The 11533-nt window shown below is 45.3% G+C and overlaps 1 non-coding gene and 1 pseudogene across 1 annotated transcript; both read left to right on the plus strand.

The window, feature by feature from the left end:
- Positions 1-541: 541 nt before the first annotated feature.
- Positions 542-712, plus strand: LOC119661055. Its single transcript, XR_005250511.1, has one exon. It is a non-coding gene; the product is annotated as a 5.8S ribosomal RNA (ribosomal RNA).
- A 326-nt stretch (positions 713-1038) lies between these two features.
- LOC119661054 lies at positions 1039-3888 on the plus strand (annotated as a pseudogene).
- Positions 3889-11533: the final 7645 nt, after the last annotated feature.

Raw genomic sequence — 11533 nt, forward strand, 5'->3', positions numbered from 1 at the left:
AACTTTTTACATTACATTAGAAACTAAAAGAAAGGGCAACAAATGGGCAAATTTTATATATAATATCCGGCCACATATTAATATGTGAATGGGCAATGGGCAATGGGCAATGGGCAAAAGTTTGAAAGCTGGGCAATCAATCAATTGAAATAGAAAATAATGTATGTGAATAAGTATCATCATTGAATTTTATTGTATTTCATTATATATTGAAAAATCAAATAGAAAGGAAAGGAAAGGAAAGAGAAGATGATGATGATGATGATGATGACGATGAAAGAAGAGTGTCCCAAGGTACTTAAAGATATCAATATTGTTATACTTTAAATATATTATGGTATGATTTAGTATATCACAATATACTATCTCATTGCCGCTATGATAATATATGACAAGTTAATGCCTTCATTTATAAGAAGGCTAAGACATTCGTAACATATTATTGGTATCTATAAAATTCTAATATTATATTATAATATTGCCATTGGTAATATTATTTATAATAATATAGTGATAAACTTAAATAAAAGCAAAAAAAAATTACCCTAAGCGGAGGATCACTTGGCTCATGGGTCGATGAAGAACGCAGCAAACTGCGCGTCATCGTGTGAACTGCAGGACACATGAACATCGACATTTTGAACGCATATTGCAGTCCATGCTATACATATATCTAATATATGCTGCATGGACTACATATGGTTGAGGGTTGTTAGAATATCTCTAAAATTAAAGAAATCTGGTTGCTCTTAACATGTATGTAATGTATGTGTTTTGGTGCACATGTTGTATTTTAGAAAATATTCTTATATATTTTCTATAATATTAAGAACCAAGATTTGGAAAAAAAAACATTATAAGACATAATGAGTCGTTATAATTGATTCAATTATAAAGGCAAAACATTTTTTTCAAACAGTATGCCAAAGTATATAAAAATACAAGATAAATAATTGAATTGTTTTGACTCATATTTGTCTAAAATTTAAATATTACATAATTGAATTATTATGTATATTTAAAGTAAATATTTTAAAACAACCTCAACTCATATGAGACTACCCCCTGAATTTAAGCATATTAATGAGGGGAGGAAAAGAAACTAACCAGGATTTTCTTAGTAGCGGCGAGCGAAAAGAAAAAAGTTCAGCACTAAGGTATTTTGTTAATTTAACAAATATACGATGCAGTGTATGGAATATCTATTATCTAGTATGATAAATTAATAATCCAAGTCCTTCTTGAATGAGGCCATTTACCCATAGAGGGTGCCAGGCCCGTAGCGATATTAATGATTACTAGAAGATATTTCCTAAGAGTCGTGTTGCTTGATAGTGCAGCACTAATATGGTGGTAAACTCCATCTAAAACTAAATATAACCATGAGACCGATAGCAAACAAGTACCGTGAGGGAAAGTTGAAAAGAACTCTGAATAGAGAGTTAAAAAGTACGTGAAACTGCTTAGGGGTTAAGCCCGATGAACCTGAATATCTTATATGAAAAATTCATCATTAATAGCATATTATATTTTATATAATGTGTGAATAGTGTGCAATTTTTTCATAATAAAGACATTGTTATCTGTTAATAAGCATATTATGTATATAATTTTTATCATAAGGTCCGTAGGATAATGTTTACTCTTTATTTAGTATTTATATTAAATATGAGTAAAATCCAAAATATCGTAAGATATTGCGGTACCGGATAAATCATTAACAGATTTATAAATATATGGCGCTTACATTTTTCGGAATGTTGTAATAAATATATATTCTATGTATTATGTATTCTATTATATGCGTGTATATGATAAACAATGCTATAGATTTAGGATACCTTCGGGACCCGTCTTGAAACACGGACCAAGAAGTCTAACATGTGTGCAAGTCATTGGGTTTGCAATATCTATTGAAACCTAAAGGCGTAATTAACTTAACTGTAATTTAATGGGATTATTATGTATAAATTTTATTTATACAGAATCCATCCCGGGGCGTTCCATACAGTTATGTATCTTAATATATATGAATTTTTTTTTGTGTTTATTATTGATACCTCTAACTGGAGCGTACCTTGAGCAAATATGTTGTGACCCGAAAGATGGTGAACTATACCTGATCAGGTTGAAGTCAGGGGAAACCCTGATGGAAGACCGAAGCAGTTCTGACGTGCAAATCGATTGTCAGAATTGGGTATAGGGGCGAAAGACCAATCGAACCATCTAGTAGCTGGTTCCCTCCGAAGTTTCCCTCAGGATAGCTGGTGCAATTAAATATTATTATTAATAATCTTATCTGGTAAAGCGAATGATTAGAGGCCTTAGGGCCGAAACGACCTTAACCTATTCTCAAACTTTAAATGGGTAAGAACATTATCTTACTTGATATGAAGATAAATGTTATGATATATTGTGCCCAGTGGGCCACTTTTGGTAAGCAGAACTGGCGCTGTGGGATGAACCAAACGTAATGTTACGGTGCCCAAATTAACAACTCATACTGATACCATGAAAGGCGTTGCTTGCTTAAAACAGCAGGACGGTGGACATGGAAGTCGTAATCCGCTAAGGAGTGTGTAACAACTCACCTGCCGAAGCAACTAGCCCTTAAAATGGATGGCGCTCAAGTTGTATACCTATACATTACCGCTAATGCATATGATTTATTATACTTGTATAATAAATTCTGAAGCTTTAGTGAGTAGGAGGGTGCAATGGTGTGCATAGAAGTGTTTGGCGTAAGCCTGCATGGAGCCGCCATTGGCACAGATCTTGGTGGTAGTAGCAAATAATCGAATGAGACCTTGGAGGACTGAAGTGGAGAAGGGTTTCGTGTGAACAGTGGTTGATCACGAGTTAGTCGGTCCTAAGTTCAAGGCGAAAGTCGAAAAATGTTAAAGTTCACGATAATTCTTTATTTATAAAAAGTAATTTAGACTTTACATTTTATTGAACGAAAGGGAATACGGTTCCAATTCCGTAACCTGTTGAGTATACGTTTGTTATTATAAATGGGCTTTAATGCTCATCCTGGCAACAGAAACAACCATAAAGAAGCCGTCGAGAGATATCGAAAGAGTTTTCTTTTCTGTTTTATAGTCGTACTACCATGGAAGTCTTTCGAAGAGAGATATGGTAGATGGACTAGAAGAGCATGGCATTTACTGCTGTGTCGATATTTTCTCCTCGGACCTTGAAAATTTATGGTCGGGTCACGCAAATTTCTCAACAGGCCGTACCGATATCCGCAGCTGGTCTCCAAGGTGAAGAGTCTCTAGTCGATAGAATAATGTAGGTAAGGGAAGTCGGCAAATTAGATCCGTAACTTCGGGATAAGGATTGGCTCTGAAGATTGAGATAGTCGGGCTTGATTGGGAAGTAATATTATGGTTTATGTACTCGTTCTGGAGAGATTAAGATATAAGCAATTGTATCTGTTCCCCGGATAGCAGTTTACATAACCAATTACGGAACTTTCTTGCTAATAATTTATTAGATTATTCTATATAAATTTCTAACGGCTATCAATTAACAATTAATTCAGAACTGGCACGGACTTGGGGAATCCGACTGTCTAATTAAAACAAAGCATTGTGATGGCCCTAACGGGTGTTGACACAATGTGATTTCTGCCCAGTGCTCTGAATGTCAAAGTGAAGAAATTCAAGTAAGCGCGGGTAAACGGCGGGAGTAACTATGACTCTCTTAAGGTAGCCAAATGCCTCGTCATCTAATTAGTGACGCGCATGAATGGATTAACGAGATTCCTTCTGTCCCTATCTACTACGAAGGGCTCGGAAGCATGTCTCGTGGTGGACGAATGCTCTCCGTGTGAAGAGGAGGGAAGTCCGGCGCCTGAGGAAGAGATTCCAAAGGGCGCGCCGTCTGAGTGTTGTCCGTCCGGATGTTGATGTTGACCAACTTAGGCTCGCCTATAGGCGAGGTGTCCTGTGTTATAAAGATTTGTTGAGACAGTCGAAAGAAGAAGACTGGAGGCGATTCGTTGGTGAGCGTTGTGATGACCCCTTGGGGAAGGGTCTACCGGATATGCAGAGGGAAACGTAGTCATGACATAGCCGGCATCAAGGTGAACGGTGAACCTATGCTGACTTGGCATGACAGTGTTTGTGCTTTGCTGGGTGAATTGTTTCCGAGATCCGAGCCTTCGGTGTCTCCTGACGGTCGCTCTCAGGAAGGGGAAGAAATTCCTCCCCTGAGATGTTGTGAGATCGAGGAGAGCATGGCGAGGCTCAGGTCTCGGAAGTCACCTGGCTGGGATGGGATGACTGGCGAGATGTGCAAAGCCATCTGGCAGGCCATTCCATCTCATGTCCAGTGTCTGTTTGAATGTTGTTTTCGGGAGGGCTATTTCCCTGCATTCTGGAAGACTGCCAGGGTGGTCGTGCTCCTGAAGTCGCCGGAGAAGGATAAGAGTAATCCTCGGTCGTACAGGGCGATATCTCTTCTCCCGGCCCTTGGCAAGGTCCTGGAGAGGATTATGGTCCAGCGACTGGCGGTGAAATCATCCCATCTGACGTCTGACAGGCAGTATGGCTTCCGCACTGGTAGGTCCACCGACGACGCCTTGATGCATGTCAAGAACCTTGTTGTCCGTTGTCCTAGCAAATACGTCTTTGGAATCTTCGTTGATTTCAAAGGCGCATTTGACTACTTAAGTTGGTCGTCTGTGTTGTCCAAAATTCGTGAGGTGTGACTGCCGGGAATTGGCTCTGTGGAAGAGCTACTTCCATGGCAGAAGAGCATTCGTCCAAGGTGTCAATGACCGTGTGTGGGTGAACGTGGAGCGCGGCTGCCCACAGGGATCTATCGCAGGTCCATTTATATGGAATCTGATGATGGATGAACTGTTGGGTGAGCTTTCGACCGTTTGCTGAATGTGTTGCCTACGCGGATGATCTCCTCATTATTGTTGAGGGGAACACTCGGCTTGAGGTCGAGCAGCAGGGTACTGAGTACATGCGCATCGTTAACTCGTGGTCTTTAAAGGTCGGTGTCGCGGTCTCCACGGAAAAAACCGTCGCGATGATGCTGAAAGGCTACCTGCGTCGCACGCCATGCGTTAAACTCAATGGAGTTCCATTGAAATATCGGAAGAAAGTGACGTACTTGGGAGTCACGATCGCGGAACGCATGTACTTGGCTCCGCACTTGCGCGAGCTCAAGCCACGGTTGACTAAATTGGTATGTATGCTGAGGCGAGTGATGAGGTGTGAGTGGGGTCTAAGCAGGAGAGCTGCTAGATCCATTTATGTGGGGCTCTTTCTGGCATGTTGTACGTATGGGTCTCCTTTGTTGTATGATTTTGCGTTGACGGTGCAGGGCAGGCAGCTGCTCTACGCTTGTCAGCGAGTGGCGTTGTTATCGTGTCTTCCTGTATGTCGTACGGTCTCGACCGACGCCATGCAGGTTTTGTTGGGTGTTCCTCCTCTTGATCTGGAGGTAGTCCGGCGTGCCACGGCCTACAGGATCAGGAGGGGCGTACCTTTGCTGCAAACAGATCTTGTAGGTATTAGTCAGGTTGAAGGGCTAGGGCCGCTTGCGGTCAAAAACGTGTTAAGCGAGAGTGTAACATCTAAGTGGCAGCTTAGATGGAACGAATGTGGGAAAGGTCGGGTCACATATAAGTACGTCAGATATGTGTCTGCCAGAGGAAGTTCCGTCGTGGACTTTGGGCTTGAGATGGGCTTCCTCCTGACGGGGCATGGTAGCTTGAATGAGTTTCTCTTCAAGCGGAACCTTGCTTCCAGTCAGGGTTGTGTTCTGTGTGGGGCTGACTCAGAGGACTGGTTCCATGTTCTCTGTGTCTGTCCGGCGTACTGTGACATCCGCAATCTAGACGACATGGGCGTTCGTGTGGTGAACGGTATCTTTGATTTTAGCCAGTGCCTTGCTAGCAGTGAGACGCTTCGATGTGCTAATGTTTTCGCGCGTGCTGCCTTCCAACGAAGGAGGGAGTTTCTCGACGCTGCTTCGCCTGCGGTTGTTGGGTGAATGGCCTTAGTGGCCATGGTGGATAGCCACCAGTCCTGGGTGTTTGTGTTTGTGTTGTCTTGTGATGTCTTGTGTGTTTTGTGTTTGTGTTGTCTTGTGATGTCCTGTGTGTTTTGTGTTTGTGCTGTCTTGTGATGTCCTTTGTGTACGCAGAGCGGTAGTTAGCTGGTGAAAGGTTCCGTTGCGGTTCTCCGCCTCGGGCTGATTCCAGTTAACCCGTTGGGGAGTTCCGTCCCCACGTACTCGAGGAGGGCGATCAGACCCGAGTCTGCAAGGGACTCATCTGAAGTGGCTTCGGCCACGAAGCCTCACCGGAGGTTATCTGGTACCATGGGAACCGGACGGCCCTCTGAGAGCATATGCTCCGGGAGAATTCCTGGAGGATGTGTTCTCGGCCCGGTTATTTGCGGTTGGCCCCCTAGTGGGAGTTTCATGGTGGTTGTGGTTATGCCTACATCGCGGGCAGAGCTCCTCGGAGTTCAAGCGTGGAGTTGCGCTGTCCAACTCGGGTACCGTACCCCTTAGTTGCGGCAGAGGTGTTAGATAGGCCTCGCATCCACTGGTATGAATGCTGAGCCTGCACTCAGTATAAACCAGGACCGCTGTGCTTGCATGGCGGGGCTCTGATTGTGGTCACAAATTCAATCCGTGTCCGAAGAGGACCGTGGGATTATGCCTACACGGCAGGTACTCACGTAAAACCCCAGGACTTTCATGTCCCTATCTACTGTTGGCGAGCAGCCAAACGGAGCGGACGTGTTTTTGATAAGGTCTCGAAATTAGCTTTTAGCTTTTAGTGCGAGTTATCGAGGAGAATTTTTCGAAGCGAGGTTTTAGGCAAACTTTTAGCAGAGAGCGGAAGAAATAATTGTGAGATTTGTCAGTTTTACATTAAACGGCGGATTAGCTACACGCGTCGGAAACAATCTCGTGGCGTGGATTTGATTTCGGGTGGAAAAGTGCGATAGATTGAAAAGTGAAATTAGATTTTGTGATTTTTGACAGTGCGGTTGAGTGAAGTTCGAAAGTGGCGTATGGCGCGAGGCTTTGCAAGGTTTACTTAGGCAACATTTTGAGCTCCCGTGTGCTTTGTTAAAACTAGTGGCTTGTGATAGTCCCTATAGTGAGAGGTGTGTATCGCGAGACATCGGGAAGTTGATCCGAGTGACGTGTCGAGCTCCTGTGCTGTTTGGTGAAACTTGTGACTCGTGGTGGAGCCATTTAGTGAATTTCAAAAGCGAACATTGTGGGTTACAGTGCGCCAGCGGTGCTTAGTGAATTTTATTGGCAGTGCCATTTAGCGAATTTCAAGCTTCTGTGCTGATTGTGGGACTGTAAAAGCGAATATTGTGGGGTACAGTGCGCCAGCGGTGCCTAGTGAATTTATGGACTGTGACTCAACTGACGCCCGAGTTTGTGTTGTTTTTCGGAAGGTGCATTTGCATATCAAAGGAAAACCGCCAATTCTAGTACCAAGGCGTAAGGGAGCGTAAGGTAAGTGCTGCATGCACCACTTAAATTTTTATTGATTGTTGGATTGCGGGGAATAGGTTCTACGATTGTAGAAGATTATTTTATTTTTGAATATAGGATTTTGGGGAACAGGGGAAACATTTCAGGTGTTGACTTAATACTATTTTCAAGTGATTTAAGGGGGTTAAATTGAAAAGAAGGACTGACAGTACGCGTCGTTAGTAATGGCGGATAAAGCCAAAAAGAGGGCTAGGCCAAAGGCTAAGACCATTGCGGAAGCGATGCGGGAGCATGCGGAGGAGGGCACCGCGAAGAAAGAAAAGGTGTCACCTCCGTCTCCAACGTTTGACGCCATGGAGGCGGACTCCGACGATTTGGACGAAGTCTTCTTGGCAAGGCTGGGTCTGGGGGGAAGAGGGCGTAGCGCTGCACCGGCGCGACGAATTATAGATATATATAGTGAAAGCGAGAGCGATTCAGAGAAGGGGGCGCATAAGGGGCCAGTAAAGGTGCAAACGCCCGAAAAGGTCCAGGGGGAGGAAAGATCGGAGGAGGGAAAGGAAAATGTTGGGGGAAAGAATAAGGGGGAGAAGGGGGATGCCGCTCAAATTGTGTTTGACGCGGTAAAAAATATTAGGGAAGTGTGCCTGGACGAGCGGCATAAAGTCAGCAAGATCGTCACAGCGACAATCCTCTCGGAAGTTGAGAGGATGCAGATAGCCATGGTTGGCCTTATTTCGGATGTCAGCCGGAGCAAGGCACAGAACGAGCTCTACCGGAAAGGCGGAATAAGTAACCCGCAACCAGCTGGTAAGAAGCTTAAGGGACAGCAGCAGGAAGGACCAGAGATTCAGAAGAAAAATATTGCGACGCCGGTACAAAGGAGGATTGCAGAGGCACAACGTCCTACGACTTTCGCAGAGGTTGCGGCGGCAGGGTCGAAAAATCAGAAAGCAAAGGTAATTGAACGGGTCAACCAAAGAACTCCGGCGCTGTTTGCCGTGCGAATCACGGCAGCCAGCGAGGATGTAAACGCCAAAAAGGCGTTGTTCAAGGCCGTTAACCCTACAAGGGCAAAAATCAACGTTAAAAACGTAAGGAGCTCGGGATCAAATGGGGTGGTAATTGAAGCTGCCAGTGAGGGCGATTTGAAGGCTATCCTGAATAATAAGGAACTTCAAAAGGCAGGACTGAGAGCCGTAAAAGACCAGGGAACGAATCCCAGAATGATAGTAAGGCATATTCCTAGGGAGATGACGCAAAGCGAGGTGCAAGAGGCTCTCCTTGAGCAAAACTTCTCAGAGGGCCAAACCTCTGCGAGAGGGTTCGAATTGAGGGCCCTATTCAAAACAGGGAGATTTGACTCCAACAATGTGCACTGGGTGCTAGAGGCTAGCCCCGAGGCAAGGAGGGTACTCTTGGAAAAAGGAAGGGTGTACCTTGGCTGGACCTCTCATAAAGTCGAGGACTATTTAGACACATCAAGGTGTTACAAATGCCAGAAGTATGGGCATTCTGCAAAGAATTGTGGGGAAAAAGAGGCATGCCCTCATTGCGGGCAAGAGGGGCACAGCTACAAAGAATGCCGGAATAAGAATAAGGCAGCAAGCTGTATTAACTGCAAACGGGCCAATAGGGCAAACACCGCACATGCGGCAAACAGCGGGGACTGTCCACAACACAAGGCGTCGATGGAATGGAGGATCTCGCGTACAAACTACAAATGTTGAGAATCCACCAACTCAACATGCAAAGGTCGAGAACTGTGTCGAACGAAGTGGCAAATCTTATACGAGGGAACCAAATTGATATCATACTGGCGCAAGAGCCGTATGAATATGGGGGGAAAGTTTGCTGCCTAGGCAGCACCACAGCGGTCGTTGCTATTGAAAGCAAAGAAAGCAGGCCCAGGGCTGCGATTCTGTACAAAAAGGATCGCATTACAGCCCTCAAATTGAGTCATATAAGCGACTCGCACTGCGTGGTGGCGCAAGCGACTGGGGAATTCGGGAGTATATACCTGATAAGTGTGTACTTTCAATACGCTTGCAGTATATCAGAGGGTATTAAAAAGCTGGAGAAAGCATTGGACGCAATTGGCGACAGGCCGGCTATTATCGGCATCGATACCAATGCCAGCTCACCAATGTGGGATCCGATTTGCGCCAGGAGAACACAGAACGACCGAAGAATGGCTAGAGGGAGGAAAATGGAAGAATTTATTGTGAACAGAGGCTTAGTCGTTCTCAATAAAACAAGTGCGCTTCCAACCTACAGGGGGAACATACCGGGGAATGAATCCTATATCGACATAACGCTGGCCACACCAGGTTTTGCTGCCAAGCTGGTGAAAAATTGGAGGGTGGTAAACAGCCTGACATCCAGCGACCATAGAGCGATTGAAATCACTCTTCGCTGGAATGTAACTGGACCTGCACAACCCTACAGGAAGCCTCGGTTCAATACCAAAAAGGCGAAATGGGAAAAGTTCAAGCGCGAACTGAGGAGTGTAGAGAATTGCGCTTGCAATGAAAACGTTGCAGCGGGCGCAGAAACGCAGGCAGAAATTATGCAAATGCGCATAATAAATGCAAGTGAAAAAGCCATCCCTCGGAAACAAATGGCAAATGGCAAAATACCAGGCTGGAATGAGGGAATATCAAAGTTGAAGAAAGAATTCAACAAGGCCAGAAGGAAACTTCAGAAGGCAAGAAATACGGTGAATTGGGATGACAGTCTGAGGGATTTCAGGCTCCGCCGTAAAGCCTACAAAGACGAACTGAAGAAATCCAGACTGGAAAGCTGGAAGAAGTTCGTCACTGAAGTAGGAAATACAAACCCGTGGGGGATTCCATACAAATCTGCTCTGGGAAAGCTGCGGAGGGAGGAACCGCTTACATCCATCAAATCTGGGGAGGGAACGACACAAAACTGGAGGGAAACAGCGAAAGCCATGCTGGCAGGCTTCTCCCCTGATGACAATCCACAAGAGGACACGGTGAACCAACGTGCTCTTAGGAACTCAATCAGGACCGAGATAGACGATCGCGGTGGAGATAAAGCGGAAGCTGAAAGGCCGTTCGAAATTGCAGAATTGGAAGCTGCAGCCAACCGATTTCGGAAGGGCAAAGCGCCAGGGGCTGACCAAATCGAGGTGGAAATCCTTAAAAGAGCGGTCGAAGCGATCCCGCACCAGATGCTGGAAATATATAACCAGTGTCTGCAGGAGAAAGTCTTCCCTGCGATATGGAAGGTGGGATCGATTCGGGCGATCTATAAGGGGGAGGGAAAGGACAGGGCGGAGGTGAAGTCGTATCGGCCAATATGCTTGCTCCCGGTGGCTGGCAGATTGCTGGAAAGGCTCATCCTCAACAGGCTAAAACCTTTCCTCGATGACGGACCTAGAGCTGCAAAGCGGCAGTTTGGGTTTCGTCCGGGGAGGGGCACTGAAGATGCAATCTACGAAGTGGAGAGCATCGTCAGGAATAGTCAAAAGCCCTACGTGCTTGCTATCGCCTTTGACATTGAAGGAGCCTTCGACCACCTCTGGTGGCCAGCGGTACTAAAAGAGCTGGAAAGAAGGGAGTGCCCACCTGCGCTCTATGGGCTCATCTTCAGCTATCTGCAGGACCGAAAGATAGCAATGGAAGACACCTTTGAGAGAGAAGAGAAGAGAGTTGGCAAAGGCTGCCCGCAGGGTTCCATACTCGGGCCAAGTTTGTGGAATCTTGTCTTTGACCAACTAGTCATCAAGCTGTCTAGTATATCGGAACAAATCACCCCGGTTGCTTACGCAGATGACATCCTCATTCTCATTGAGGGCAGAAGTCGAAGCGAAATTGAAGACTCCGCCCGAAAAGTCATTGAAGATACTACCTCGTGGTGCAACGATGTGAAACTTGCGCTATCTGTGAGGAAAACACAGGCAATCCTCCTGAAAGGAAAATTGTCCAGAAGGCCACAGCTGAAAGTGCAGGGCAGCACTATTCAAATGGTTTCAGATCTCAAATACCTGGGCTTCTGGATCAGTGGGTGTAAGAGGCAC

The sequence above is a fragment of the Hermetia illucens genome, chromosome 7 (genome assembly GCF_905115235.1).
Source record: "Hermetia illucens chromosome 7, iHerIll2.2.curated.20191125, whole genome shotgun sequence".
Classification (NCBI taxonomy): Eukaryota; Metazoa; Arthropoda; class Insecta; order Diptera; family Stratiomyidae; genus Hermetia; species Hermetia illucens.